Here is a 7,026-nt window from a genome sequence, read left to right on the forward strand (position 1 = left end):
TAGATAGATAGATAGATAGCACAGAAATGGAAACAGAGTTTTAAGCTGGCAATTGTATATACATGAGACAAACAGACAGATAGACCAAATGGAGGGTAAAGGTAGTGAGTGAGTGAGAGAACAACAGATGTAACCAGAGATAATGGAGTTTCCAGGTAAACAATGAGTGATAAGGGTGGGCATAAAAATAGACAAAGATAGAGATTAAGAGAAAGGGTGGAGATAGAATGTTTAGAAAGACAGGACAAGACACGGTAATAGCTGTGAGGTCAAGAGGCTCACTTTACAATCATGTGGTTTTGGGTTGGCCCCACTGCATGGTACCTTGGGCAAGTGTCTTCTATTATATGTTTTCTTATTACCCACAAGGGGCTAAACATAGGGGTTGATTTAATCGACATGGTCCCTTCCCGAAAAATTGCTGGCCTTGTGCTAAAATCTGAAACTAATATTACCAAGAGGTGGTGAGCTTAGCAGCATTTCATCTGTCGCTATGTTCTGAGTTCAAATTCTACTGAGGTCACCTTTGCCTTTTATTCTTTCTGGGTCCATAAAATAAGCCCCAGTTGAGTGTTGGGCTTGATGTAATCAACTTACCCACTCTCCTGAAATTGCTGGCCTTGTGCTGAAATTTGAAATTATCATTAAGGTGGCAAGATGGCAGAATCGTTAGCAGAATTTCGTCCATCTTTATGTTCTGAGTTCAAATTCCACCGAGGTCGATTTTTACCTTTCATTCTCTCTGGGTCAATAAAATAAGTACCAGTTAACCACTGGGGTTAATGTAATCGACTCATTCCCTTCTGCCAAAATTGCTGGCCTTGTGCCAAAATTTGAAACCAGTATTACCTAGAGGAATACACTTGTTTACCAGACCTCATTAAGATATACGATCATGTGCCGTGGGGCATGGTGTGGGAAGATTAGCTGGATTTTAAAATTAATGGGAAAGCTTCTGATTGCAATGAAGTCCCTATATGAATGCCCTGTAAAATCAGTTCGGCATATTAAATCCAAACTAGCACATAAATAGATATTTTTCTTGAAGAAAAAAAACAATACCCATTCATAAATCAATAAAAATACTATTATATATATATATTGCAAGCGTTAAATTAATATTTAGATTGTTTTTAATAAAATACTATCTGTTTAATTCTTTAATCATTTACATTTAATCTCTGAGAAATGTTGCCATCATGCACAGATACATCACAATTATTCTTGGTCATTTAACTTGCTCTGTTGCATTCAATTTCATTATTAATTGCAGTACGTGAAGATAATATTGCTTACGTTCTGTTTTAATGTTTAGTTCGACACATATTTTAATTAACTTTATCGTGAAATAACAAGTGCTAACGTGACATTAACATTCATTTATCAAATCAAGAAAGATAGGCCAGTGTGTATATCGCAAGATTTAATTTTGTGCGTCTACATATATATATACATACACACACACATACATACATATATATATGTGTGTGGGTCTGTGTATGTGTGTGTGTATGTATGCATATATATATATATATATATATATATATAGATAGATAGATAGATAGATAGATAGATAGATGCATACACACACACATACATATATATACATGAGTACAATGAAGAATTCCGGATAGGGGTAGGGGTCCACCAAGGATCATTCCTCAGCCCCCTCTTATTTATCATAGTCCTCCAGGCAATAACAGAGGAATTCAAGACAGGATGCCCCTGGGAGCTCCTCTAGACTGATGACCTTGCTGAGTCCCTATCAGAACTCAAGGAGAAGTTTCAGGTGTGGAAGCAAGGATTAGAATCGAAGGGCCTTAGAGTCAACCTAGCTAAAACCAAAGTCCTAATAAGTAGGAAGGCAGACAAATCACAAATTCCTTCAGGTAGATGGCCCTGCTCGATCTGTAGAAAAGGCGTAGGTAGAAACTCTATAAGATGTACCCAGTGTAAGCTATGGACACATAAGAGGTGCAGCAATATCAAAAGAAAGCTAACTGGGAAGATAGTTTTTTGTATGTGGCAAATGCTCAGGTGCTATAAACACAGAAAATGTGCAGAGAACAACTTCTGTCACAGTCGAAGGAGAAAAACTAGAAGTAGTTGATAGCTTCCATTACCTAGGGGACCAAGTCAGTAGCAGAGATGGATGCTCTGAAAGAGTAGCTGCTAAAATAAGAATATCCTGGTCAAAGTTCAGAGAGCTCTTACCTCTGCTTGAGACAAAAGGCCTCTCGCTCAGAGTGAAAGGTAGACTGTATGATGCATGTGTATGAACAGCCATGCTACATGGCAGTGAAACATGGGCTGTGATTGCTGAGGACATGCGTAAGCTTGCAAGGAATGAAGCCAGTATGCTCTGCTGGATGTGTAATGTCAGTACGCATACACGACAGAGTATAAGCGCCCTGAGAGAAAAGTTGGACCTAAGAAGCATCAGTTGTGGTGTGCAAGAGAGACGACTGCGCTGGTATGGTCATGTGTTGTGAATGAATGTTTTTTTGTATCGTCTATCTTGATGTTTTGTTGTCCCTTTTTGTATCACCTAGTTGTCTGGATGTTTTATGTTCTTGCCCCATTTTGTATTTTATATATGTGTGTATGTGTGTGTGTGTGTAAGGTAACGAGCTGGCAGAATCATTAGCGCACCAAGCAAAATGCTTGCTGGCATTTCATCTGTCTTTACGTTCTGAGTTCAGATTCCACTGAGGTTGACTTTGCCTTTCATCCTTAAGGGGTCGATAGATTAAATACCTATTTCTTAAAATAAATTAAATACCTATTGCCCACAAGGGGCTAAACACAGAGGGGACAAACAAGGACAGACATAGGTATAAAGTCGATTATATCGACCCCAGTGCGTAACTGGTACTTAATTTAATCGACCCCGAAAGGATGAAAGGCAAAGTTGACCTCGGCGGAATTTGAACTCAGAACGTAACGGCAGACGAAATACCGCCAAGCATTTCGCCTGGCATGCTAACAATTCTGCCAGCTCGCCTTTCATACTTAAGGGGTCGATAGATTAAATACCTATTTCTTTATTACCCACAAGGGGCTAAACACAGAGGGGACAAACAAAGACAGACATAGGTATTAAGTCTGGTACTTAATTTATCGACCCCGAAAGGATGAAAGGCAAAGTCGACCTCGGCGGAATTTGAACTCAGAATGTAACAGCAGACGAAATACCGCTAAGCATTTCACCCGGCATGCTAACGTTTCTGCCAGCTCGCCGATAGATTAAATACCAGCTGTATCTCAGGGTTGATCTGTGCCTAGAGTAGAAAAAATATATATATAGCTGTGTGTATATGCGTGAGTGTTTGTGTGTGTGTGTATGTGTGCGTGTCTTTATGCTCGTGTTTGTTTCCCCACCACCACCACCACCACTTGACAACCGATGTTAGTTTGTTTACGTTTCTTTAACTTAATGGTTAAACATAACTTAGTGGTTCAACATACAGAGACCGATAAAATAAGAACCAGGCTTAAACTACCTTCAAGGTAGTGCTCCAGCATGGCCGCAGTCTAATGACTGAAACAAGATAAAACATATTCATCTGAAAGTCAGGTGGGTGGGGGGACCCTTGTGTGGGTACACACTTTTTCTTCCTTTCTTTTTTTTGTACTGTATTTTTTTTTTTTGCCAATACGCTGTGATTTGCTGGGGATTTGACTGCTATTTCTGCAGGTCTAGGGATCATTTTAAGATGAGATCAAAACGGTTTGTTTACTAAAATTGTATATGTAATAGCAGCAGCAGCGGCAATAGCAGCAGCAGTCATAGTAGTAGTAGTTGTTGTAGTAGTTGTAGTAGTAGTAGTAGTAGTAGTAGTAGCGGCAGCAGCAGCAGTGTCATTTCTAATATAATTTTGGTTATAGTAGTGGTAGTAGTGGTAGTAGTAGTAGTGGTAGTAGTAGTGGTAGTAGTAGTAGTAGTGGTAGTGTTGGCAGCACCAATTTAATTTGTAATATAATTTTGTTGTATTGCTGCTGCTGCTACTACTACTACTACTACTACTACTACTACTACTAATAATAATAATAATAATAATAATAATAATAGTAGTAGTAGCCGCAGCACCTGTTTAATTTATAATATAATTTTGTTGCACTGCTACTACTACTTACTACTACTACTACTGTAGTAGTAGTAGTAGTAGTAGTTTTAACCCTGGGTCTAACCCGACTAAGCCAGACATGTTCTAAAAAAAAAAATTTAATGTTTTTTTGTTTTTGTTTTAAGACATTTATTTCTGCAGGGTGATATTAGAGAGAAGGAGAAAGAGAGAATGAGGAAGGAATGGGGGGCATTTTGCTGTTATTTCTAGCATGTCTAGCGATTACGTAGTGCAAAGACTAGAATAGAGAAAGTTTTTCGTTGCAGACGTGAACTGCAAGTGCACAAGTACCTGCACAGGTGCAGCCGTGCCGAGAATTATAAAACGGATTTTACAATTTAACATACAAACACATAGGATTTGCATTCGGCAATATTAATTAAAACGCAATAATGCTTTTATTAATAAAGGTAATTATAATTAATTTCAAGCTGTCCTTATGGAGTACTTAAAACAAAGTGGACCGAAACGACATAAAAAAAGACCAAACACGCACACATACTCATACGTAACCCAAAATATAAGCTTCGTGGTTGCTTATTAATGTTTTGAGTTCAAATGCCGCAGAAGTCACCGTTGCTTTTCATGCTTCGAGGTGTCAGTAAAATAAAACACCAGTTAAATATTTAGTCGATTGAATATTTTTTTTTTTTTGTAGAACTTTCGGTTCTGAGTTCGAATTCCGTCGAGGTCTACACTTTGCTTTTCATCTTTCCGGGGTCGATAAATTAAGTACCAGTTACGCACTGGAGTCGATGTAATCGATTTTCGCCCTTTCCGTTGAAACCGATATTCTTGTAAAACAGGGATCGGCAGTAATAGTGAACCCTATCCAAGGGGTCGATAAACAGCTGGAGAGTACTGTTTTTTTGTTTGTTTTTTTCTTCAGAAAAACGTGGGTAAAATTCCTCTCAAGTATCGTTGCAATAACTTGAATTTGCGAAACAGGCATTTTACTCACGATTTTCTGAAGAAAAAAACAAACAAAACCGTACTCTCCAGCTGTTTATCGACCCCTTGGATAGGGTTCACCATTCATTTTAAGGGGTTGGTAAAAAATAAAGTAGCCGCAAAATACTAGATTCGATTTAATATTCCTGAGAAGTAAAGATCGATGTAGTAGTTAATATCGATTCCTAGGGACTTATGCAGTTATGTATCAATCCGAAGGGTAGATAAACACCTGAAACTATTTTGAGAATTAAGGGTGGTGACTCCTTTACCAAGTGTGAACGAAGCACTATTTATAAATAGTGTGTGTGACTATTGGTCCTTACACAGTACTGTGTGTGTGTGTGTGTGTGTGTGTGTGTTGAGCATATGCGTAAATATATAAATTCTGACCATTCGACTATATTTTCCTTGTTCTTCTTCAATTTCGTTAAGTATAACCCCTACGGAATATTGAAAACAAAGTGGACATTCCACTCAGCTTGGTTACTGCCCATTAACGTTCTGAGATCAAATTACGCCGATTTCAACATCAACATTGCTTTCGCCGAGGTCGACTTTGCCTTTCATCCTTTCGGAGTCGATAAATTAAGTACCAGTTACTCACTGGGGTCGATATAATCGACTTAATCCCCTTGTCTGTCCTTGTTTGTCCCCTCTATGTTTAGCCCCTTGTGGATAATAAAGAAACACATATTTTAAGGGGTCGGTAAAAATAAAATAGCCGTGAAAAACTGGATTCGATTTAATATTCCTAAGAAGTATAGATCGATGTGAAGTGGTTAATATCGATTCCTAGGGACCTCTGCAGCTATGTATCAATCCGAAGGGTAGATAAACACCTGAAACTATTTTGAGAATTAAGGGTGGTGATTTAGTAGCGAAATGAAAATGGAAGAGCGCAAGAATTTAAGACTATTACCCTCTGATTCCCAACTAAATTTCCAATAAATAAATGTTACCAAACACCTATTTCCCGTTAAATATTCCAACTAAAGCAGTGATATAAATGAATTTTCATTGTTCTTCATTAATTTCGTCGACTATTTTCATAAACGAATTACTTAAATATTTCTTATTAATTAAAAAGCGGTAATGACACCACAGAACAACGAAGGAATTTATTGTTTTTAAAACCAAGAAATTTTTTTTTTCCCCATTAATTATACTTTTGGCAATCTTTCGTCTCTAGTAGACCTTTCCGTCGATTTCCGTAAAAAAATTTTTTCTTTTGCATATGGGCTTGCGGGAACTTTTGAAGTAATGAGAGCGAAAGAGACTAAGAGAAAGCGATTGTATGACGAGGGAAGTTCTTTTTGAAGTTACCGTGCATGGGGGCATTGATGGACATGTGTGTGTGGGTGTGGTGTTGTGTTTGATGGGGTGTGGAAGACAGACAGTATGTTGTGTAAGTGAAAGTGCTTCTGTTAGTGTGTGTGAAGAGACAGAGTAATGTGTGAAAGAGAGAGATAACTGAAATTTTTTAGTGGGTGTATGTGTATATGTATGTATATTACTTCAAAAGTTCCCGCAAGCCCATATGTAAAAAAAAAAAAAAATTTTTTTACGGAAATCGACGGAAAGGTCTACTAGAGACGAAAGATCGCCATACTTTTTAATTTTATTTTAGAAATTTACACGACGTGGGTTTAAGTTATCAGGGATCCCCGAAGGGCCAATGTGTTATAAGAAGACAGAAGGCAGTGCACAAGCTGTGAGCAGAATCATAACCGAACACATGTGACAGTTTACACAGGAATATTGTTTTGGTTTTTGAAGCTTTTAGTTAAACGGTTTTGCTCCCATTACGAGTTTGGAACACACGCCCCTCTTACTTCCAGGGACCGTTTGAAATTTGAATGCTGGCAAAATTCCTCCTCAGCTACCCACAACGTGACGGGGCTGAATCCAGTCACGTCGAATCCTTTACCAATTGTGGACGAAGCAC

This window comes from Octopus sinensis, unplaced genomic scaffold (genome assembly GCF_006345805.1).
Source record: "Octopus sinensis unplaced genomic scaffold, ASM634580v1 Contig15582, whole genome shotgun sequence".
NCBI lineage: Eukaryota > Metazoa > Mollusca > Cephalopoda > Octopoda > Octopodidae > Octopus > Octopus sinensis.